The 26100-nt window shown below is 43.3% G+C and overlaps 1 long non-coding RNA gene across 1 annotated transcript; it reads right to left on the bottom strand.

The window, feature by feature from the left end:
• Positions 1-900: 900 nt before the first annotated feature.
• Positions 901-24445, bottom strand: LOC119948692. Its single transcript, XR_005457038.1, has 3 exons — positions 24317-24445; positions 18615-18757; positions 901-988 (listed from the first exon to the last, which is right to left on the bottom strand). It is a non-coding gene; the product is annotated as an uncharacterized LOC119948692 (long non-coding RNA).
• Positions 24446-26100: the final 1655 nt, after the last annotated feature.

The raw sequence follows: 26100 nt of genomic DNA, 5'->3' as shown, positions 1-26100 counted from the left end.
ATTGTGCTAAGTGCTGGGGTAGATACAAGATAATCAATCAACAGTATTTACTGAGCATTTATTGGGTGCAGAGCACTGTACTAAGTGCTGGGGTAAGTACAATACAAAACAGTAGACATAGAGGATCCCAGCCCAAAAGGAGCTTACTGATTAGAAGGGGAGACAGACATTAAACTAAATTACAGCTGGATGTGCACATAAGTGATATGGAGCTGGGGGAGGGGTGAACATCAAAGTGCTTAAAAGCAACAGAGTGCATAGGCAAAGCAGAAGGGAAGGATTTGACAGGAAAGTAAGGGCTTAGTCAGGGGAAGCCTCTTGGAGATGAAATTTTAGTTGGACTTTCAATACAGGAAATAAGAGCTTTTATTAGCATGGTAGCACTTTGGGTAGAGAGGAAAGGGCAGATTCCAGAGGTGCTGAGAAGGTAGAACAGACAGGATTTGGTGACAGACTGAATACACAGGTTGAATGAGAGAGATTAATTGAGGATAATGGTCACAGAATTACGAAACAGGGAGAATGGTGATGTCTATGGTAATGGCAACATCTGGGTGCAGGGACAGGGTTTGGGTGGGCAGATGCAGAGTTCTGTTTTAGATATGTTAAGTTTGCAGTGGCAGCTGGACATGTTAGTAGAGATGTCCTGAAGGCAAGATGAAATGTGAAACTGGAGAGAAGAGAGGTAGCCTTGGGAATAGTTCACATAAGGGTAATCAAGTCAAATAAAGTATCTGTCCCACATAGGGCTCACAGTTCAAGAAGGGAAAACAGGTACCGAAGCCCCAGTTTACAGATGAGCAAACTGAAGCAGAGAGAAGTTAAGTGATTTGCCCACAGTTACACAGCAAACAAGTGGCTGATCCAGGATTAGAACCCACGTACTCAGATTCCCAGGCCCTTGTGATTTCCACTAGATCATGTTGCTCCTCATCTTTCAGGGGGACCATGATAAGGGGTGAGATGATGTCTTCTTCACACAACAGACCTAGGACAATAAGCATATGTTCAGGACCTATCAGAAATGATACCAAAAAAGATGAAACATATTTTTCCTTTCCTCTGGGTTCCATCACTTGGGGACATGAGGGGAAATTGGGAATGTGTTTTCTGCTGACTGAGTTATGTGTTCCCTCAAAGTCTATAATAAGAGGGTCGATAGGAGGGAAGAGCAAGCTCTGGCCCTGCTGCAGTAATAGTATTTATTAAGGGCTGTGTGCAGACTTCTTACTAATCCCTGGAAGAGAATACACAGGTGGGGCTTAGACACGGTCCCTGTCTCTCACATGGATGGTGCCAGTGCAAATTTTCTAGACTGATGAACATTCATTGGGGTGTAAATATTTTTGATTTTTTTTTTACCAGGCATTGACAATCCTTAGCTTAAGTGTCTACTCGAAATGGAAAGTAAATTAGTGCAGAACAAAATGAATGGGACATTTTTTAACAACTGGGTCTGCAAAGATGATGATTAAAGACAGATGTAAATGGAGTCCAGGTGCCTCTCCAGGATGGATTCGTTTGGAAAGGATGGCGGGAGCTTGGCTGTAGCGAGTACAATCTAAACTGTTCCAAACCACTCAAACAGAAAAGATGTCTGGGGAGGGTGGCTTACAACAGCGGGTGGAAAGGGGGGAATGGTTTCTTTCCTAAAGCAACTATAAAACAATCTGCTAGGCTGGAAATTGTCCAGTTCTCATCCCTTCTAAAAAGAAAGGCAGTGAAATCTGGCTCAGTCAGTATATACGTTAAAGGGAAATTATAGATAGATGTACATACACCCAAAGAAGCAAAATGTTAATTTTGAGAGCAGGGGCAAACTTGAGGAGGGTTTCCTTAGATGGACTGGGCAAAAACTAAGAGACCCAGCCGACCCAGCCAGTAAAAACGCATCTGGGGTTGGGCAAGGGGAGAAACAAATGCCCATGATGCTGGGGAGGAGAGAAGTGACTTGCCCAAGGTTAAACAGCAGACAAATAGTGGAGCCAGAATTAGAAACCAGGTCCTTCTGACTCCCAGGCCCAGGATCGATCCATTAGGATATACTGCTGTAGTTGGATTTGGCAAAGCTACAGGCAAACACCATTGTTTCACTTGAACAATGTGGGTGATTCTAGGACTAGGATTTCAGTCATCTTACCAAAAATGTGGATTTCAAGATGATGCTGTAACTTCCAAGACAGAAAAAGATTTGTTAGTTCCTCCACCTTCCCTCCTAATGGGACATATCTATGAAACTTTGGCGATTAAGCTGTACCAGGCTGGCACACCACTGACTGACTGGCACTAATACTTAATTCTATCTTGTGGTTCTTTAATGCTTTGATACAAAGGGTCTGGTTGCATGTTCTATAAACATTTATCAAATGCTAATATCTTTTCCCAGAACCATTTATGCTACTTGAACAGCCCCAGAAAATATGATCTTTCTGTGGTAATGTGTACTCCCAATAATGAGCCTTTAATGACCATGGCAAATCGTTATTCAATTCTGTGATAGGTTCCAGCAGGAAAACCATCAGGCCTGCTGTGCTGCAGATACAAAAATGTACAATTTGTAAGACTTTAAGGTAATATACTTTAACATTGTGTTGTTACATGTACACCCTGAAATATTTAGTGAATGACACTGGTTTAGAAATCCATTAAATTTGCCTTTTCCAAATGAAGTCTCAGATGTCAATGGAAGGAGGCAGAGAATATGCCCATTTTCTGAATTCTGCCTGTTTCTGAATAAGAACTTCTGAACCTTGATAGGACTCTGCTATAACAGACTTTGCTAGATCACAGGGGTCCCTTTGGTCACCTGATTAGTTTCAAAAGGGGGAAGTTTCTGCAAGTAGGGGATGGAGCTGTGGGAGATATTTATTTTTTCATAGGACTTTATTCTTGCTTCAGTATGTCAGTATTTTATTGCTTTTAACTCACCTTAACTGATACTGCCAAGAATTTGCAGGTTTAACCCAGTAACTGGCAAGAAGGAGCAATGAAATTCTGATATTGAGACCTTTTTTCTTCTTCTCAGCTGATCATAAATAGGATGCTGAGCATCGAAATCCTCACCTGTTCATAATTTTCCTGATATAAAAGAGGTTCTCTGGGACCCAAATACAGACACCTGAACTCCCATTATGAGGACATCTGTTCTCTCTCTCTGTAATGCCTATGATCCTTAAAAAACAGATAAATGAAAAGGAATCCAAAGGTTTTGGGGGGAGAGAGCTGCAACTACAGAGAATCTCCATATGGCAATATACAGTAGAGCCATATTCGGGCTTCACTTGCCTTGGCAGGGCCAGCTGAGGCTGAGGCCTGATTCAGAAGCTGGTTCCTTGCAGAGTTTTTAACTTGTGCAGTTCACCTCAGACTGGATCCCAAGATTCTACTGGAGTAGTACTACAGTACTGGTATTTATTGAGCACCCACTGTGCACAACACTCTAGAGTAAGCACTTGGGAAGGTACAACCAAAAGATGAATTATGTTCCTTCCGCCCACAATAGTCTAGACAGAATCATATTCCTGATGTTCCTGTACAGATCTCTAATTTATTTATTTGTATTGATGTCTGTCTCCCCCACTGTAAACTGTAAGTTCATTTTGGGCAGGGAATGTGTCTGTTTGTATTCTACAGTCCCAAGCTCTTAGTGCAGTGCTTTGCACAGCGTAAGCACTCAATAAATACAATTGAATGAATGAATGAATGGTGCTCAGTTCAGACTTGGACCCAAGATTTTGTCCAGGCAAGCAGGGCTTTTCCCTGCAGTCTGAGGTTGCATTCCCTCACGCCACAGAATGCAGCTCGGATGCTTAAGATGGAATTGGCTGAAACTCCACCTTGGGACACACAAAAAAGTCCTGGAAATGCCATTCTAGTTATGTATATTGGTTAGTGGGAGGTGACAGGGGCCCGTTTAATCAATCAATCAATCAATCGTATTTATTGAGCGCTTACTATGTGCAGAGCACTGTACTAAGTGCTTGGGAAGTACAAATTGGCAACACATAGAGACAGTCCCTACCCAACAGTGGGCTCACAGTCTAAAAGGGGGAGACAGAGAACAGAACCAAACATACCAACAAAATAAAATAAACAGGATAGAAATGTACAAGTAAAATAAATAAATAAATAAATAGAGTAATAAATATGTACAATCATATATACAGGTGCTGTGGGGAAGGGAAGGAGGTAAGATGGGGGGATGGAGGGGGGACGAGGGGGAGAGGAAGGAAGGGGCTCAGTCTGGGAAGGCCTCCTGGAGGAGGTGAGCTCTCAGCAGGGCCTTGAAGGGAGGAAGAGAGCTAGCTTGGCGGAGGGGCAGAGGGAGGGCATTCCAGGCCCGGGGGATGACGTGGGCTGGGGGTCGACGGCGGGACAGGCGAGAACGAGGCACAGTGAGGAGATTAGCGGTGGAGGAGCGGAGGGTGCGGGCTGGGCAGTAGAAGGAGAGAAGGGAGGTGAGGTAGGAGGGGATGAGGTGATGGAGAGCCTTGAAGCCCAGGGTGAGGAGTTTCTGCCTGATGCGCAGATTAATTAATCAATCAATTTAACCAGCAGGGAGTGGCATCCCCGGGCTTAGAGAGGAGCTGTGGCACTGGGCTTGGTCACCAGCAGGTGAACCTGGAAACCAGGCTCTAGGTGAAGGTCTGGAGGACAGGGGAAACACTGGATTAGGTACAGACTTTCCCCACTTCCCTGCCTCCCACCCCCTTGCCTTTCTGGACACCCACAATGAGGGAGCACCGGCAGAGAGCACTTGTCATTTTCCCAGCATGGCCCAGTCTCACCAGCCTGGCCCGGTCCTGCCAGCATGGCCCTCAGCGTCTACCCAATGCCACCACCAACCCTGAGCCTGGTTTCCAGGGCAAAAGGCAAAGGAAGCCTGCTTGCTTGCTCCTTCCCTTCTGTCCTTCCTCCTTTCTACCCCGCCTCTCAGAGAAGCATGTTGATATCACAAAATCTCTAGGAAAAAACTTCTTTAGTTTCAGCACTGATAAATTGATTCTAGAAGAAAATCCCCAGGCACCCTATCTTTGTCCAAGGCAGACACCTTAGAAATAGCAATATAACTAACCTAGGTTTGGTAGTCACAGCTTTGTGCTAGACTTAAATCTGGTGGGAAAATCCTGCAATGACAGAGATTAGCAGAAAACCCCAGGGCCATGTAGCATGCTCAAACTTCGAATTTCCTGACTCTTAATCACACTCAGCCTATTTGAACCAAAATTCAGAAACCTGAGAAAATGATCTAGTCCACCCTGTCTTTTCACAATGAAAAGGAAGTGAATTTCACCAAACCAGCTCAACTGTTCACAAGCTATTTAACAGCTTCTTGGATGACATTTTCTCAACCTCCTTCATTTGTAATGAATTTGCGAGCTTGGAGTGTGCGCCAGCTTTTAGTCCTTCCCTAATGAGAAGAGTCTATTCTGAGGTGGGTAAAGAAAATTCAAACAGGTTTGGCTTCTGTCAGCAAAGCTAACATGAGTGAAAGAATGGTAACCAAGTCATTTTATGAAAAAGATGGGTACTGCCCCAATGATTCTGCTTTGGGATAGAGAGTAGGAAACTGATATATTGTGAAACATAAATTTATGACTGTCTGATCTATTTATGATACGTCTAAGTTTTCCTGCTTCCATTTCACAATTCCTGGGTATTGTTTCTGTGTTGTGCATTAAAGAAATCTCCAAAGAGCCATTGAGAAATTCAGAGATGAAATTTCCATGTTTCCCTCTGTTTCTGGTTTAAACCAATTTCCTTAAAATGTGATCTAGGTTTCCATTATTGGACTCATCCATAGAGATAGCCCCTAGGAATGACATTCAAACTAGTCAAAAGTCTGTTTATCTTGGAGGCCTATGGTTTCAGTTATTGAATGTATGAAGTACAGAATTTTGTTAAAGACATTACACATAACCAGAAATAATTGTTACCTGTGACTAGAACATAAAAAGTGAGAGTTCAATTTTTTTAATTTCCTGTACTTTCATGAAATCTGAGAATTTGGAAATTAAATACACCTTGAATGATTCAACACAAAATATATGGATGATTTGATTTTAATGACCTCTAAGCTTCTGAGAGTTGAATGAACTTGTTTATTGGCTACTTACCAGTTTTTAACGATTCATTAGAAGCATACTGTGTTTCTAATTTTGGCCCAGGCAAGAGGAGCAGGAGAGAAAGACAATCCAGCTTTGGTTTTGTGCCTTACTTGGCTTTTCCATGGTATGGCACTGGATGTCAAGGAACTGCACTTTAGAAGGATTAGATTGAAGATGACAAGAGTGGGGTTCTCATGGAACAAAACTAAAATTCTCCCTTTCCTCTCCGTACAAACTGCTGCCACATTAATACAGTCACTCATCCTATCCCACCTGGATTACTGCATCAGCCTCCTTGTTGACTTCTCAGTCTCCTGTCTCTTCCCATTCCAGTCCATACTTCACTCTGCTGCCCAGATTATTTTCCTAAAAAAATGTTCAAGACGTGTCACCGCCCTCCTCAAAAAACTCCAGTGGTTGCCCAGAGAAGAAGTGTGGCTTAGTGGAAAGAGTACAGGTTTGGGAGTCAGAGGATGTGGGTTCTAATCCCAGCTCTGCCACTTGTCTGCTGTGTGACCTTGGGCAAGCCACTTAACTTCTCTTTGCCTCAGTGTAAAATGGGGAGTAAGACTGTGAGCCCCCACATGGGACAACCTGATTATTTTGTATCTAGCCCTGTACCTAGAACAGTGCTTGGCACATAGCACTTAAATACCATTAGTATTGTTATCTACCTCCATATCACACAAAAACACCTCTCCATTGGCTTTAATGCACTCCAACACCTTGCCCCCTCCAACATCCCCTTGTTTCTCACCTATAACTCAGTCTGCACACTTCACTCCTCTAGGGCTAATCTTTTCATTGTGCCTCAATCTTGCCTGTCTTGCTGCTGCCGATCCCTAGCCCACAACCTGCCTCTGGCCTGGAACACCTTCCATCCTCAAATCCGACAATTAGTCCCCCGCCCCCCCCCTTCAAAGCCTTATTTAAGATGCATCTCCTCCAAGGGGCCTTCCCAGACTAAGCCCCACTTTTCTCCATCTCCCACTCCCTTCTACATCACCCTGACTTACTCCCTTTGCTCTACCTCTCTCTCTGCCCCACAGCACTTACCTACATATCTGTAATTTCATTTATTTGTATTCATATCTGTCTCTCCCCATCAAGACTGTAAGTTTGTTGTGGGCAGGGAATGTCACTGTTTATAGTTGTATTGTACCTTCCCAAGCGCTTACTACAGTGCGGTACACAGAGCAAGCACTCAATAAATATGACTAAATGAATGGATGGATATATTCACGTTGGGAATTTAGGTCTTAAATCCTTCCCTCTTGGTTTAGAAGGCTTGTCTGTGCTTGAGTATTTCACTCATGCCCCAACTGCTGTGAAGAGCATGTGATCAAAGGAAAATCCTGCCCAAAAAAACTTTGCTTGGGAGTTGGCATGGCAACGATAAACAAGAACTACTTCTTCTCATGGAAATCCAAGCAGAGAACACATTTGAATAGCAAGCCCAGGTCATCTGACCACCATGGACTGAGAAGATAACAGAAACGCTGGCAAGTGAAGATGGTTAAAATGTGAGAACTGGAGTCCTACAGGAGAAGCACTATCCAAAACTGACAGAAGCCTTCATTTCTGTATATATTGGAAGGCAGAATATCAGATGCCTGAGGTGCTAAGAGTCCCTAGAGGATAGAGGATTATGCTAGTCTGGGCAACTCTCCAGGATTAATGTGTGCCAGCAGACATGGCTGAACAGAGTGAATAAAACTATGTGTACTTCAAGTGTGGATGCCCACTTAGAAATTTACAATTATCTTTACTTGTTCAAATATGAATCTGATGAGAGGGGCTTGGAAAGGATAAGGCAGGTGAAGTTCTAGATGAATCAATCTTTTAGACTGTGAGCCCACTGTTGGGTAGGGACTGTCTCTATATGTTGCCAACTTATACTTCCCAAGCGCTTAGTACAGTGCTCTGCACACAGTAAGTGCTCAATAAATACGATTGATTGATCAATCGTATTTATTGAGCGCTTACTGTATGCAGAGCACTGTACTAAGCGTTTGGGAGAGTACAACACAACAATATAACAGACACATTCCCTGCCCACAATGAGTTTACAGTCTAGAGGAACTTGTCTTGTCTTATTCCGTCGAGTCGTCTCTAACCCATAGCTATGCCGTGGACAAATCTCTCCCAGACCGCCCCACCTCTAGCATAGTCTAAAATAAAAATATTTTGGAAAGACAGGTTAAAAAAAATCATTAGAGATAGACTTGGTGAAATAGAGTTTTTTTCTTTCTTGAAATATCTGAATGCATACCATTATCCTTGTAATTTGAAGATGACAGTACTATTAACATTAATTGTCATGAAAGCAGCATATAGAAGAGTAACATTACTTTTCTTGGATTTGGGAATAGAAATTTAAACTCACCCTGGCAACCTTATTTAGAGCTACAATTTAGTGGGAAATGAAAAAGTATTTAAAGAAATTTATATTGGATGGAATTTGTCCATAGTTCTAGACTGCTGAGATTCTCAGGGAAGAAATTAATTTAAAAACCTTGGATTCCATGCAATTATACTTAATGGGTTTCTGTGGTGCCCAAACTTCCATATGGTTGAGAGAATTGGTCCTACTGCAGAAGACACATTCAACTTACTTGAGCAGATTCCCCACAATCTCCCATTTACCATCCAAGACATCAAATAAGGCAAGGTTACCAACAAGTTAAGTTTTTATGTACAAAAGTGTTTTGTATTTCTGCTGTACAAATAGAGAGAACTGGCATAAAACCAGGCTGATTAACAGGCTGTAGTCTGAAAAGTATGTGATGTTACATGAATGGAAAAGAATAAGCTTCTAAATGGTCCAAACCCTGTCATCCCTCCTTTTTCTCTACCCACCCACCCCCATTCTTGAATTACATGAAGAGAACCTGGGAATGCTGCTTTGGTGACTGGAAATTTTCTAGTCATTATCTTCATCATCATTTATTGAGTGCTTGCTGTATGCAGAACACTATACTAAGTGCTTGGGAGAGTAAGATTACAATACAACAGAGTTGGTAGACATGTTCCCTGACCACAACAAGCTTACAGTCTAGGCTGCACAATGGGACTGTGAACTTTGAAAGATGTTACTGGTAACTTATTTTATGTTGGGGTAGCTGAATACTAGGCAAATTAATATTCAGCAATACTACCACTGGGAGGTGAGACATTCAAAAAATCAAAAATTTTAGTGCTGGTAGCTTCTTTGGAATACACAGCATTCGCTCTGAATTTCTGAACAAGGACACAAAGTCCTCGGAATGGCTGGAATAGTTCTTGGACATTACTCATAGAGACTCAGCAAATTGTAAACCTGGCACATTTTGCTAATACCTGTTCGAGTCTGAATATCACAAATGAAATAAGCTCCTCTAGAGCCTGGTCACAGACGTTGAAAGAAAAGAACTGTGCACGACTGAATGTGGTCGGATCTCAAAGATTTTTTAGATTTACAATTCCTAGAGACCAGGACTGTTTTTAATATAAGTAGTGCCAAGTCCATTGTGGGTGTTCAAAAATGAAAATCAATCATTTGAGATTCCATTAATGGGATCTCAAAAAGGTTCCAAGCTTAAGCTTTTTTTAAAAAAAATAATGGTATTTGTTAAGTGCTTTCTATGTGTCAGGCACTTTCCTAGGTGCTGGGGTAGATGCAGGCTAATGAGGACACAGTCCATGTCCCACGTGGGTCTCTTAAACCTCATTTTACATATGAGGTAGCACAGAGAAGTTAGGTGACTTGCTCAGGGTCACACAGCAGACATGTGGTGAAGCCAGAATTTGAAATCTAGTTCCTCTGACTCCCAGGCCAGGTCTTACTCCCAGTGACTGTAAGCTCATTGTGGGCAGGGAATGTGTCCATTTATTGTTGTACTGTACTCTCCAGAGCTCTGCATGCAGTAAGTGCTCAATAAGTATGAGTGACTGACAGGCCTGTGCTCTTTCCACAAGGCAATGCTGCTTCTCTGGTGTCAATTACATTCAATCAGTCAAGAGTACTTACAGCACCTACTGTATGCCCAGCACTGTACAAAGCACTTATGATAGTATAACAGAAGGCCTAGTGGACACAGCAGGAGCCTGGGAATCATAAGGACCTGGGTTCTAATTCCAGCTCTACCACTTGCTTGCTGGGTAACCTTGGCTAAGTCACTTCACTTCTCTGTGCCTGAGTTGCTTCATCTGTACAATGGGGATGAAGACTGTGAACACCATGTGGGACACGGATTAGGTCCAACCCAATTAGCTTCTATCCACCCCAGTGCTTAGAATAGTACCTGGCACATAGTAAGTGCTTAATAAAGATCATAAAAAAGACATTGGTCCTGGCCTCTAAGAGATTACAATCTCCTGGATTGAAAAGTACATATAATTGTATGAAGTTGCAAGTAATGCTATTTCAAAACATGTGTATACTTTTTATTGGAATGCATATATTTACTGTCTTGTCCTCTGGCCAACAGTAAAATTAAATCATCACTATTCATAATTCTCCTAGAATATATTATTGCCCTCTCCATAACACTTATGGTTGTGGGTTAATATTACAACCCATCCATTTACTTCATTTCCTTAAACACAAGTTTGGGAACCATGGGTAACAATTTTTGTAAAAATCAATCAATCAATGGCATTTTCTGAGCACTTATGTGCAGAGCACAGTACTAAGCACTTGGGAGAGTACAATACCACAAAGTTGGTAGACACATTCCCTGCACACAACAGGCTTAGCATCTAGAAAACGGGAAAAAATTTCAACTTTTCCAGCGAGGCCGCAGCCCAGGAATTGAAAGCAGAATCTAGAAAGGCTCTGACTCATTCGACTCATTCAACTCCTTTGTGGCTCTTTGCCACTATGGCTCTCCCACCACTCATCCCCAGCCCTGGATCAGTCCCAGAATGCACTTCCTCTGTTCTTCTACTCATGCAGCCAAGTGAGGCTGGCAGAATCCAGACACCAAGCCAACTTCTGCCACTTCAAATTCACCATCATCTGATTAGATTGTGAGAACCCCCCCAAACGACAGAGACCAAATCTAATTCCGACATACGTATTCTCTTCCAGAGCTTAGTCCAGTGTTCATCACACAACGCTTAATAAATGCTATCACTACTAATACTAACTGCTATAGTGCCTCCCTTTCCTCTGTCCAACAGCCCTTCTTCTTCCTGAAATGGTTATGCCTATGATCTCTGTGAACTACTTCAAACTTTTAACTCCCACCTGAGACCTATAGTCTTCCTACTACCTCACTTTTTAACCCCTGATGACCTAAGAAACTTCATTGTTTGGATATGGAAATCATCAATGAATGGCATTTAAGCATGTACTATGTGCAGAGTACTGTACTAAGTGCTTTGAAGAGCACGATACAACAGAATTAGCAGATCCATTCCCTGCCCATAACGAGCTCACAGACTAGAGGCAGATGTTTATAAGTATTTATCATATATAAATTTAAAGATATGTGCATAAGTGCTGTGGGTTTGTGGGTGGGGTGAATCACAAATGTCCAAAGGTCACAGGTCCAAGTGCATAGGTGACAGAAGGGAGAGCAAGCCGGGGAAAAGACAGCTTCATTGGGGAAGGCCTCTTGGAGAAGATGTGACCTTACTAATGCTTTGAAGGCAGACCGAGTGGCGGTCTGGTGTATATGGAGGGGGAGGAGTTTCAGGCTAGGGGCAGGATGTAGGAAAGGGGTCGGTAGTGAGATAGATGAGATTGGGGCACAGTGAGTAAGCCATTGCTAGCGGAGTGGAGTGTGTAGGCTGGGCTGTGGTAGAAGATCAGTGAGGTGAGGTAAGATGGGCCAAGCTGATTGGGTGCTTAAATTGTGAGACCTTCCCAAAGTCCCTCTGCCATTTACCTCCTTACCACTCTAATACCCGCTTTCATTTTCTCTTCTTTCCCAGCCATCTCAACAGGAGAAAATAGCTGTGATATTTGTTAAACACTTATCATGTGCCGAGTACTGTTATACGCATTGGGATAGATATGATATAATCAGGTCAGACACAGTCCCTATCCCACCTCCTCTCTCCCTCACTACCATCTTCAGTCACTCACTCTGACAGTTCCTCCCTCTCTGCCTCCAAACATAATCTAAGGGTCTGCTATACTTAAAAAAAAAACCCTCCTCTGGGACCACAACACTCTGCAGTCACCATATCCACATTTGACTGTTGTACTTGTTATTATCCTCATCAATGGTATTTATTGAGCAGTTACTGTGTGCAGAGCACTGTACTAGGCACTTGGGAGAGTACAGTAGAATAAGAGTTGGTAGACACATTTCCTGACCACCATGAGTTTACAGTCCTATCCTTGAATTTATATTTCAATCACCCTTTGCAATTGTCATGGAATTTAGTGAGCACTTAGTTGGCAGACATGATCCCTCTGGGCTTCAGTTACCTCATCTATAGAATGGGGATTAAGACTGTGAGCCCCCCGCGGGACAACCTGATCACTTGTAACCTCCCCAGTGCTTAGAACAGTGCTTTGCACATAGTAAACACCTAATAAATGCCATCATCATCATCCCTGCCCTCAAGCAGTTTACAATTTTGTACCTACTCCTATGCTCACCACTAATGTACATATATCTGGATTGACATAATCTGAGTTCTCCTGTCTCCCAAATTAGACTAAGATTATTGAAAGCAGGGACCATGTCTTTTATTATGCTTAGTAATTCTCTGCAAATAGAAGGAACTCAAATAGGACTGATTTTTAATGTCACATTTTCAACTGTTTAGGCAGAGTAGCAAGGTATGCCTAAAAACTAAGTATAACTCAATCAATTGATATTATTTATTGAGAGGTTATTCTGTGCAGGACACTGAATTAAGTGCTTAGGAGAGTACAGTAGAGTAAATGGTAAGCAAGCCCCAAATAAAGAGCAGGCTTCTTGGTATTCTTTACAAAAAATAATGGAAGCTACAACAAAGCACAAAGGAGCAAGTGGGTAAGAATATTTGGGGCTTCACTGACATTTAGCATACAAAAAATTAATCAATCAATGGTATTTATTGAGCACACATTGTGTGTACTGGGAAAACACAAAATAATAGAGTTGGTAGATCTGATGCCTGCCCACAAGGAGCTTACAGTCTACAGGGAGACAGACAAGCAAACAAATTACTCAGAGATTAATTTCTTTCTCCTAATCTGTAATTTATCAGAGAAAAATCAATCTAAAGAAAAGTGTTGGCATTTAGAAATTCTCTAGTCTAAATATGAGGCAACAATACGAGAGTCTTAATCTACAAAGCGGATTGATGGACAATGGGAGGAACATTCATTCATTCATTCATTCAATCGTATTTATTGAGCGCTTACTGTGTGCAGAGCACTATACTAACAGCTTGGGAAGTACAAGTTGGCAACGGTCCCTACCCAACAGTGGGCTCAAAGTCTAGAAGGGGGAGACAGAGAACAAAACATAACAACAAAATAAAATAAGTAGAATAAATATGTACAAGTAAAATAAATAAATAGAGTAATAAATATGTACAAACATATATACATATATACAGGTGCTGTGGGGAAGGGAAGGAGGTATGGCGGGGGGGGATGGAGAGGGGGAGGAGGGGGAGAGGAAGGAGGGGGCTCAGTCTGGGAAGGCCTCCTGGAGGAGGTGAGCTCTCAGTAGGGCCCTGAAGGGAGGAAGAGAGCTAGCTTGGCAGATGTGGGGAGGGAGGGCATTCCAGGACAGGGGGATGACGTGGGTCGGGGGTCGACGGTGGGACAGGTGAGAACGAGGCATGGTGAGGAGATTAGCGGCAGAGGAGCGGAGGGTGTGGGCTGGGCTGTAGAAGGAGAGAAGGGAGGTGAGGTAGGAGGGAACGAGGTGATGGAGAGCCTTGAAGCCGAGGGTGAGGAGTTCCCGCCTGATGCGTAACACTTAAAGCCCTGTGTTTGAAGCTTTTCAGTTGTATTCTGGTATACAGGTTTTTGTTTACCCAAACACATCCTTCTGAGGTAATCTCTGTAGCCACATCTGTATAAATTGTAAAAATAAATAATGTTGTTATCAGCCAATTAGATTTCTGTGAGCATGAATGCTTGATTTTCCTAGCAGCAAATTCTCCTAAACTATGACCTGCACCTTTGATCTTACATCACATTTAAACATGTGGTGCTACTAAGCGTAATCAAAGTGCAAATCTTTATAGAAAATTACAGAGAACATGAAAAGAAGATTGATGCTTCCTTCCTTTAATTTCCTTACCCACAGTGTTCTTTTGTCTTGAATACAAAATCTTTCATTTTTTGAAAAAAATCTGCAAACACTTTCAGAGTATTTGCAGTATATATAGTAAATTATTTGGCTACCCAATACTATTTCCATTATAAAGATTTGCTACATGTTTCTGTTTTGGAAAGGGTCACCATTTTCAGAAAGAGGCCAGAAAGAGTCATTTTATTTATACTAAATATCAAAATCTACTTAAGGAGATTTTCTGTTTTTCACTGAAAAGTGGTCTTTTAGACTGGTGAACAAATTACTGATTCTAGTTTATAATCTCAAATCCATGCTAAAGCAGATGCCCTATTCGTGGACTCCTACACAGGTTTCACCCCATCAATTTCTTCTGGTTGGCACATATAAAGGACCAGGAAATGATATGGACTTTTGCCACAGTCATAAAAATTTAAGATGGTTTCTAACAAGTTGGGGAGTTAGTAAAGCTAGACTCTCTGTACTTCACGTGATTGGAGAGCAAAATGAATGCCCAATTCTCCCCTTCATCTATCCTCCTGGGCTCCAACTAGGGAACCCTCTCTCTCTAATTCCCTCTTCAGGAGGTAACAGCCCCTCTAGCCACCACAGATGCAGGTGTCCTGCCTGGCTTCAACTACTACCCAGGAAATGAATGGGTCACCAGTACAGTGGCAGAGGCTATATCACCAGAATTCCCATTTATGTATGTCTCAGGCTCCATTCATTCAATCGTATTTATTGAGCACTTACTGTGTGCAGAGCACTGGACTAAGTGCTTGGGAAGTACAAGTTGGCAACATATAGAGACGGTCCCTACCCAACAACGGGCTCACAGTCTAGAAGGCGGGCTCACGGTCTAGAGGGAGGGCTCACACTCCAACCACATCCCCAAAGTAGTCTATAGGCTAAGGACCCTATTTTGGGGGATAATGTGCTGGAGTCTCCCACCAGTCCTAAAACTTCAGGGCCCAAGGACCTCCACACAAGGCCTGATTATAATGCTCACAGATGGCAATGCCCTTCTGGTCCCTGCCAATCATAATAACGAGAATAACTGTGGTACTGGTTAAGTCCTTACTATGTGCCAAGCACTGTACTAGGCACTGGGATAGAGATATAAGGTGATTGGGTTAGACACAATCCCTTTCCCACATGGGGCTCAAAGCCCTAATCCCCACTTTACAGATGAGGGGACTGAAGCCCAGAGAAGTGAAGTGACTTGCCCGAGGCCACACAACAGACAAGTGGCCGAGTGGGGATTAGAACCCAGGTCCTTTTGAATCCCTGGTCCATGTTCTATCCACTAGGCACTGGGGCACAGAGTGAAATGAATGAATAGATGGGCAGGAGTGGCAGCATACTGCAACGTGCATGGGTTCTAATGCTGGCTCTGCCACCTGTCTGCTGGGTGACCTTGGGCAAATCATTCACTTCACTTCTCTGGGCCTCAGTTACCTGTAAAATGGGGTAAAATGGGGATTGAGAATGGGAGCCCCACATGGGACAGGGAGTGTGTCCAATCCGATTTGCTTGTATTCACCCCAATGCTTAGTACAGCACATAGTAAGCACTTAAATACCCCATTTATTATTATTATTTATTATTATTAATGGGTCCAGAGATCTTATTCATAAGGGTGGGGAGGGCTGCATTTCCCCTGTTTCCAGGAAACCAATGCTGGCACAGCAGTTCACCTTTTGCACACACCTACTCTCTCTGTTGCCCTGGAAGGCAGTGGGGATCAGGTGAATCAATTATCTGCAGTTTTCACTACTTCAAGAAGCAATGACATTTCCCCAAAGTGAGTAGTTTCCATTACAATCACTGGTTTAGTCTTAAGAAGTCTTAATGAACTGACTTCTCCTAGAGTCTAAATCATGTTTGGCACTTTAGAAAGTCCATTTTCATTCATTTATTCAATTGTATTTATTGAATGCTTACTGTGTGCACAGCACTGTAACTAAGCGCTTGGAAAGTACAATTCAGTAACAAATAGAGACAATCCCTACCCAACAATGGGTACTACTACTCTGCCTACAATACAATGCTTGGAAGGAGTTAATGGGTCTCCAAGTGTCCAACATTAACAGGAAGTAATTTGGAATTTGGAAAAAAATTGGGCTTGAAGTTTGTTTTCAGCAGCTTCTGAATCTTTCCAGCACACAGGGACTCTTGGGTTACCATTAAGGAAGAGGAGGCATGCCAAAGCTGTATTAAGAAAAGCTACTAGTATAGACCACCTTGGTTTCAGGTAAGCACTTCCATGAACAAGTGGTACAGAGTGATCTTGAATACTAAGATAGCAAGAGAAGGGAAAAGATGAAAGACAAAGCTTCAAAGCTGGTAATAGATTTCATTTTCTAGGACTAACAGACACCACACAATATCTACAGAAAGCCCCAGGTTGCTGATTCATTTCCAGTATTGTAGGGTTAGAGGAGGCCTTTGCACCTCTATAAGCTTTCAGCTAACAGATAAACATATTGTATGATTGCTACTATAAAAAAGATTTGAAATTAACCTGTTTCTTGACTCAATATATTTCTGCAATTCTGTATATGCTTTTTGGAAACCAAACGTACATAGGATAAACTCTGCTCACATACACAGACAGTCTGTTTACAATGAAGAATGTTTCAGGAATCTTTGGATAGTTGGACAGATATTTTTTATTCTCTGGTAAGTTAGCTATATGAAGATAAATGATCCCAGACTTGTTAAAAAAAAAAAAAGCAGGCACTCAAGTGCCCCAAATTGGGGTAAACTGGTTAAAAAAAATTAAAAAATCATTTCATGCATTTTTGTAGGAGCTTGTGTTTGCTTTCATATCTTTTGCTGATTTTTTTTAAAGAATAGTACAATACATCCTATAGTTATACTCTTCAGATGCTAGGAGGTGGGTGTGCACCAAAATGTACCCACATTAAGTGTTGTTAATTAGTCAAGCAATAGCATTTATTGAGAGCCTACTGTGTGCAGAGCACTGTACTATGCTCGTGGGAGAGTACCATAGAATTTGTTTACATACTCCCTGCTTGGAGTTAAGCTCAAGGAGCTTACAGCCTAGCAGTCACAAAAATATGTTACAGGGATGAAGAAACAAACTGCAAAGACATATGCAACAGGGTTACAGGGAGGGTTGAGTACCCAAGTACTTAGGTGTCTCAGAAAAGCAGAAGTGGCAGATGAGGTGTAGAGTAAGCTCTTTGTTTGGACAGGGAATATGTATATTAGATTGTTATACTGTACTCTCCCAAATACATAATACAGTGCTCTCCACACTAAGTGCTCAAAAAATAGGATTGATTGGAAGATGAGTGATTAATCAAGGAAGGCTTCCTGGAGATGTGATTTCAGATGAAGAAAGCAAGTGGTCTGCACAGTGTGAAGCAATAGGTCAGTGAAGGGAGTGACCAGAACACAGCACTGAAAGTAGGTTGGTTTGAATTGCTGGCTGCTCAACGAAGATTTGGTGAGGTCAGGAGCCTTTTTTTGAAGCTAGTTCAATTGAAAGAGCATGGGCCCAGGAGTCAGAAGACCAGGTTCTAATCCCAGCTCTTCCACTTTCCTGCCGTGCGACCTCGGGCAAGACACAACTTCTGAGCCTCAGTTTCCTCATCTGTAAAATGGGGACTCAATACCTGTTGTCCCTCCTACTTTGAATATGAGCCTGAGGGGCAGGGACTGTGCCTGATCCGTCTGGTATCTACCCCAGTACTTTGTACATTGCTTGGCACCTAGCTATTGTTTATTATTATTATGATAGCCAAGCTCATTGTGGGCAGGGAACATATCTATCAACTTTATTATATTGTACTCTCCCATGCACTTAGTACAATGCTTTGCACACAGTAAGCACTCAATAATACCATTGATTGATTGGTGACCAGTTGCTTGCCTAGAGCTCCTCCTGGTTTATGGCTGGTTAGTCTTTGTCTGCCAGGGCTGACCACCCAGTTATAGTCCTGGGCTCCTGGTATTTTCACCTTTTCCAACCCCTTTAGAATGACGGTCCTGTAGAGCAGATGGAAGTGGGTGGACTGAAACTCTCTGTCCCCTCCACCCCCCCGCCCCCCAGCAGGTTCAGCCTTGTTTCCAAAGCTGCTTTGGTTTATTACTTGCAAAATTCCTGAAGCAGACAGAAGTGAGGAGGAGGGGAGAAAGGTAAAGGAAGAAGGACTGTGGACCAGAATGGCTGTTCCGAAGCAAATGCAAAGCCCCATTTATGGCCTTTCACAAATGCAGTTAGTTCAGTTCTCAAAAAACTCCTGACCTTTGTCTTCTTTCATCTCCACTTGGAACTGCTTCTGACAACTTTCAGAATGGCTGAAGGCTTCAATTTCCCAAAAGATGAATAGGAACACATGAACATGTCTTCTTGGTCTCCCGAGTCCTGAGATCCACATGTCAGTCAAACTGAAATAAACACACATGCCCATTCACTTGCATACTTGTGTGCTGGCAGCGTGTGTGCACGGCGCACACACACACACACACAAATCTAGATGATGCTGGCTAATACATGGGATAAAAAGATTTCACATTGTTAAATTCAAGGATGTAAGGGTCTAATTTAACTCTTTAATCCCCACTATTCTACAGTAATTCCTCATAGCCAATCCATCAAACTAGAAGGGACAGCAACAGTTCTTAATGTTGGTTGTGTGGAAATTAGTTTGAAGATGAACTTGCCCACCAACCCCATTATTACTTATCACCTTTACAAGTTTATCCAAGGGCAGAAATTCATAATAATAATGATAATGATAATAATAATGATAATAATAATAATTGCATTTAAGTGCTTACTATGTGCCAAGCACTGTTCTAAGCACCGGGGGGCATACAAGATATGGGACTCACAGTCTTAATCTCCATTTTACAGATAAGGTAACTAAGGCACAGAGAAGTTAAGTGACATGCCCAAAGTCACACAGCTGACAAGTGGCAGGGCCAGTATTTAGAACCCATGACCTCTGACTCCCAAGCCCGTGCTCTTTCTACTGAGCTACAATGCTTCAATATCCAACAGCACTCAAATTTCTAAGTCATATTTCTATTTGGTTTCAGCTATATGTATTATAACTTAATTGGACCAGGATGATTTATCCCTAAAAGTAAAGTTCTAAAATTAGGTCACAGCATACATAGGACTGCAAAGCCATTGTTGCTCTCAAGAAAAAACATTCATTCTCCAATTTTTACCTACAGTTGTGCAGATGAAGGATTTAAACAATATTTCAACCTACTAGAAAACATTCAAGACTGACTTTTGCCATATAGTTATATAGATTATATAGTTCATAGATACTCATTTAAAGGAGCCAATTGCACATGTAATTTTCCCAAACAAAATTTGATAAAAACAAGCACTGTGCTCTGACTGAAAATTATGCCCACATTTACTGATACTGTAATATCACTTATCAGTTTAAGAAAATACTTCAAATAAATTCAATGAAAGTCAAATATGCTCCAAATGTCTCTAAAATAAGGCAAGATCAATCAATCAATCAATCGTATTTATTGAGTGCTTACTGTGTGCAGAGCACTGTACTAAGCACTTGGGAAGTACAAGTTGGCAACATATAGAGACAGTCCCTACGCAACAGTGGGCTCACAGTCTAAAAGGGGGAGACAGAGAACAAAACCAAACATACTAACAAAATAAAATAAATAGAATAGATATGTACAAGTAAAATGAATAAATAAATAGAGTAATAAATATGTACAAACATATATACATATATACAGGTGCTGTGGGGAAGAGAAGGAGGTAAGATGGGGGGATGGAAAGGGGGACAAGGGGGAGAGGAAGGAAGGGGCTCAGTCTGGGAAGGCCTCCTGGAGGAGGTGAGCTCTCAGTAGGGCCTTGAAGGGAGGAAGAGAGCTAGCTTGGCGGATTGGCAGAGGGAGGGCATTCCAGGCCCGGGGGATGACGTGGGCCGGGGGTCGATGGCGGGACAGGCGAGAACGAGGTACGGTGAGGAGATTAGCGGCAGAGGAGCGGAGGGTGCGGGGTGGGCTGTAGAAGGAGAGAAGGGAGGTGAGGTAGGAGGGGGCGAGGTGATGGACAGCCTTGAAGCCCAGGGTGAGGATTTTCTGCCTGATGTGCAGATTGATTGGTAGCCACTGGAGATTTTTGAGGAGGGGAGTAACATGCCCAGAGCATTTCTGGACAAAGACAATCCGGGCAGCAGCATGAAGTATGGACCGAAGTGGGGAGAGACAAGAGGATGGGAGATTAGAGAGAAGGCTGACGCAGTAGTCCAGACGGGATAGGATGAGAACTTGAACGAGCAGGGTAGCAATATGGATGGAGAGGAAAGGGCGGATCTTGGCAATGTTGCGGAGCTGAGACCAGCAGGTTTTGGTGACGGCTTGGATTTGAGGGGTGAATGAGAGAGCGGACTCGAGGATGACACCAAGGTTGCGGGCTTGTGAGACGGGAAGGATGGCAGTGCCGTCAACAGAGATGGGAAAGTCAGGGAGAGGGCAGGGTTTGGGAGGGAAGACAAGGAGTTCAGTCTTCGACATGTTGAGTTTCAGGTGGCGGGCAGACATCCAGATGGAGATGTCCTGAAGGCAGGAGGAGATGCGAGCCTGGAGAGAGGGGGAGAGAGCAGGGGCAGAGATGTAGATCTGGGTGTCATCAGTGTAGAGATGATAGTTGAAGCCGTGGGAGCGAATGAGGTCACCAAGGGAGTGCGTGTAGATCGAGAACAGAAGGGGACCAAGCACTGAATCTTGGGGAACCCCCACAGTAAGGGGATGGGAGGGGAAGGAGGAGCCTGCAAAAGAGATTGAGAATGAACGACTGGAGAGATAAGAGGAGAACCAGGAGAGGACGGAGTCTGTGAAGCCAAGGTCAAATAGGGTGTTGAGGAGAAGGGGGTGGTCCACAGTGTCAAAGGCAGCTGAGAGGTCGAGGAGGATTAGGACAGAGTATGAGCCGTTGGATTTGGCAAACAGGAGGTCATTGGTGACCTTTGAGAGGGCAGTTTCTGTGGAATGTAGGGGACAGAAGCCAGACTGGAGGGGGTCGAGGAGAGTTGTTGTTGAGGAATTCACTGTCTTTGCAAAATATCCTTTCCCAATTTGTGAAGCAGACAAAATGTCAAGCCTATCTTTCTGCTTTGTTAAGGATCCGAAAGCAAGGATAGGCAGAGGGAGGAGAAGGGCGTGGGCCGGGGCACCCCTTCCCAGGACCGCTGGCCCTCATGGCAGGCATCCTGCACTGACCATTGTGCTCTGTCTAGACTCTGTGGATGGATCCAGAGATGGAGAGAGGACTGGCTACTTCTCCCTGACAGGAATTTAGGGAAGTGGGTGGACTGAAACTGAGGAATTTGAAGGTGGGGAAGGGGGTGGTTTTGGTTACTTGGTGGGAGGAGGGTGTTTCAATCAAGGAGAAGTGGGGACACAATGGAGGTGGAGATGGAAATCTAGATAATAATAATGATGGCATTTATTAAGCGCTTACTATGTGTAAAGCACTGCTCTAAGCGCTGGGGAGGTTACAAGGTGATCAGGTTGTCCCACGGGGGGGCTCACAGTCTTCATCCCCATTTTACAGATGAGGTGACCGAGGCACAGAGAAGTTAAGTAACTTGCCCAAAGTCACATAGCTGACAAGTGGCGGAGCCAGGATGTGAACCCATGATCTCTGACTCCAAAGCCCGTGCTCTTTCCACTGAGCCATGCTGCTTCTAGATGAGGTATAGGTAAGAAGTTCACATGAGAGGAGTCAAAGGTGCAAGATGCTCTGGAGAAAAACAAAATGGAAAGGAGAGGCGATGGCAAGCAGGAGTAAAGCTCATCCTCTAGACTATAAGCTTGTTGTGGGCAGGGAACCATTCTGCTAACTCTGTTTAATTGTATTCTCCTAAGCACTTAGTACAGTACTCTGCACGTAGTAAGTGCTCAATAAATGCCATTGATTGATTGATTGTCTTTGATCCAGGGAGAAATGGGTAACTACTACAGATGTGAAGGGAAGTGAAGCATTCTGACCAATTTTCTCAGAAAGAAGATCCAGGAGAGCAAGTCCGAAAGGCTGAAAAAGGAAAGACTGGAATCAGGGAGACCTGTGAGAAGGTCTGATGCAATTTGTAGTCTAACCTAGAAAGTGACATCATCTTGGACCAGGATGGTAGTCAAGGATGGAGAAGAAAGGGTGAATCCAGGAAATACTGGGAAGGAAAAAATGGCAGGACTTAGGGACTGACAATATGGGAGGTGAAAGAGAAGGGAGAAAGATACCAAGGATAAAAGCTTTGGGGAACAGGAAGAAGGGAAGCATTGTAGACTGTGATGGCAAATGAAGTAGCAGTAGGTTAAGGAGCTGGAGGTGGGGGAGAGATGGAGGGGAAGGGGGGAAAGGGAGGCGATGAGGAGCTCTGGGTAGGCACAGCTATGTAGCTCTTCCCCAATGGGTTCTGAAACTTGGAGTCATGAAGTAACGAATTCCAGCAGCCCAGTTGTTTGCGACACCATCCCAAACACATGACCCCTAACTGCGAGACTCCAACTGAGGAAGAAAGCACACAGAGGGCAGAATCTAAGCAGGGCTCTTAGGGGAAGAACCTGAAGAGGGGCATCTCCTGGGACATTTGCACAGGGAGGGCAAAGTAAACCAGGTCAGTAATAGGTGGAACCGGTGGATGAAGGAGCCATACTTAAGAACTACTCAAGTAGTCTCCGTGCAACAAAAGCTACATTCTGTCTGGAGATCAAAGCAAGCAAACATGTTTTATATTTTGTGAGATTTCCTCTTCTGAAGCGGAAAGCGGGGGAGAAACTTGAAGAAACCATCAGGACTAAGGGGCACCATTGAACCTTGGAGGTGGTAGGTTTAAGATAAACAAAGGGAAACATTTCTTTAAACAGCAGGTGGTGAGCAGATGGAATGCATTACCACAGGAAGTTGTGCAGGCAGATAGTATCAATCGATTCAAGGAGGGTTTGGGGAAATTTGTGATCTTAGGTCCACAGTGGGTTGCTAGAGGGAAAAAAACTTCAAATATTGGCAGGTCTGTTCAAAACCATTAAGATGAATGCCTAGGAGGGCAGTCACCACACTGTTCTTCCAAGGATCCTTTGATTGGCAGAGACCAATTACTAAACGGGATACTCTCTGCCTGACCAAATACAGATTTCTACTGAAGCACTGGTAAAATGGGCAAGTCACTTAACTTCTCATTCATTGCTCGAGTTACCTCATCAGTGAAATGGGAATTAAGACTGTGAGCATCGTGTGGGACATGCACTGTGTCCCACCTGACTAGCTCATCTCTACTCCAGCATTTGGTACACAGCTTGGCATGTAGTAAGGGCTTAACCAATAACATGGGGGAAAAAAGGCCTAACTTTTTCCTTATTCTATTGAACACGTTTGGGGTTTGGATTTTTTTCATTATCTGATGGCCTCAGTATTGTCCATCAGTTGCACTGCACCATGGTCAGGATTCAGTATGTTATTGTCACGGAAAATAATGTTCTGGGCCTTGGGATGGGGCTAGATGGAAATGCAATGTGAAAATTAAACAAAATAATTTTATGACCGCCTATGACTGTGAAACTGGGAGTCACTGGGTGGCACCTGCAAAAGGACCAAGTAATTTTTATTCACGAAAACACCTGTTGCTGAATGAGAAGTAGCATGGCTTAGTGGAAAGAGTACGGGCTTGGGAGTCAGAGGACATGGGTTCTAATTCTGGCTCCACCACTTGTCTGCTGTGTGACTTTGGGCAAGTCACTTCACTTCTCTGGGCCTCAGGTCCCTCATCTGAAAAATGGGGATGAAGACTGTGAACTCCACCTGGGACAACCTGATTACCTTGTATCTACCCCAGTACTTAGAACAGTGCTCAGCACATAGTAAGCATTTAAATACCATCATCATCATCATCATCTGTTCAAAATATAATCCTTAAAAGTTGAAAGGTCAATCATATTCCAAAAGTCAAACTTTACCAAATCAGCTCTCCTTAGGAAACACCTGGAAAATACTCCTCCCTCCATCCCAGGCTCCTTTCTGCCAAGAGGACGAAGGCCGTCACTTTGGATTGGGGAAATCTCGCTCTTTCTGCACAAGGGTTGGAGGTCTCAAGCATCACCTTTGCTGAACTGAAAGCAAATTATCACGAGAGATAAATTTATGCTTACTTGAAATAAGTTCTGCATAATTTGCTAAGCTTGCATTCACTTCAAACAACATAAGTGGCACATGGTAAATGGATTGCTTCAACAGGCAAAAGGAATTCTATGGGGAAATAAGCCATCACTTTTGGCATCTAGACCCTAACCACCTTCTTTTCTACTGCCCTGTGGGGACTCAAAGCTACTCAAACATGGTACGTAAGCAAAAGCAGGGTACATTCACTAGCCAGCACAAGAAAAATCTCCCCATGGTGACCAACAACTACTTTGCTGTAGAGACCACCATCCTCCCCCTCCTCTCTGCCCCTCACCTCTCAAGCTCGTAACCCTGACATTAACCCTGTCTCCTTCTTTTGAACCCCAAATACAATCAGCCATCAGATCCCGTCCTCTTCTTCCTCCACAACATTTCGAGAATCCTCGCCTTCTCCATCCAAATGGTTACCACAGTGATCCAGGCACTTACAATACCCAAGCTCCTCCTTGATCTCCCAGACTTTAGTGTCTCCCCTCTCCAGGTCACTTTTCTAAAGGGGATCTCCTGTCCCCTTTACCTCCAGACTTGTTGGACTTCCAAGTCTGTCTTTTCTGTTGCTTGGATTTACATGATTTCATTCATTCATTCATTCAATCGTATTTACTGAGTGCTTACTGTGTGCAGAGCACTGTACTAAACGCTCAGTACTTTCCTTCACCTTTCCTACCGTGCCTGTGGCCAAACCCTTCCCCACTTTACTTTGATACTCCTTTGTTCAAGTCTTCTTTGGAGACTTTGAGGCTCCTCAAATGCTAACCTTCTCATTCTGCCACGATCTGGTCTGTCTCATCACCATCCCTCACCCACCTCCTCCCTCTGGCCTGGAAGGCCCTCCCTCCTCAAATCCGAAATCCTCTCCTCCAAAGCCTTACTGAAGGCACATCTCCTCCAACAGGCCTTCCCTAAACTGCCCTTTCCTCTTCTCTCATTCCCTTCTGGGTCGCCCTGACTAGCTCCCTTTGTTCTTCCCCCCCTCAGCCCCACAGCACTTTTATGTACCTGTTTGTAATTTATTTATATTAATGTCTGCCTCACCCCTTCTAGGCTGTCAGCTCGTTGTGGGCAGGTAACGTCTGTTTTTTGTTCTACTATACTCTCCCAAATGCTTAGCACAGTCAGTACTCAATACATAATGACTGAATGAAAGACCAGGGACCACATCAATCACTTGTATTTATTGAGCATTAACTGTATGCACAGTACTACGTGCTTGGGAGAGTACAGTACAACATAGTTGACAGATACATTCCCTGCCCACATGGAGCTCTCACCCGTGTAATTTTCCCCAGTATTTAATACAATGTTCTGCACACTATAAATGCCTAATAAAAACTATTACTATTAAGATGTTATTTTTCATTCACTTCTCCATTCCTCAAAAGACTTCCAATGCTTGCCCTTCTCGATGCATCAAGGAGACTCCTGACCATTTGTTTCCAAGCATTCAATGAGCTCTTTCCCTCCTACTTTTCTACTCTGTTCTCCCACTACAATCAATCAATCAATCAATCATATTTATTGAGCGCTTACTATGTGCAGAGCACTGTACTAAGCGCTTGGG

Source organism: Tachyglossus aculeatus, chromosome 2 (genome assembly GCF_015852505.1).
Source record: "Tachyglossus aculeatus isolate mTacAcu1 chromosome 2, mTacAcu1.pri, whole genome shotgun sequence".
NCBI classification, from domain to species: domain Eukaryota; kingdom Metazoa; phylum Chordata; class Mammalia; order Monotremata; family Tachyglossidae; genus Tachyglossus; species Tachyglossus aculeatus.
The sequence above is the reverse complement of the archived record's forward strand: the minus strand, read 5'-3'. Positions and strand labels throughout refer to the sequence as shown.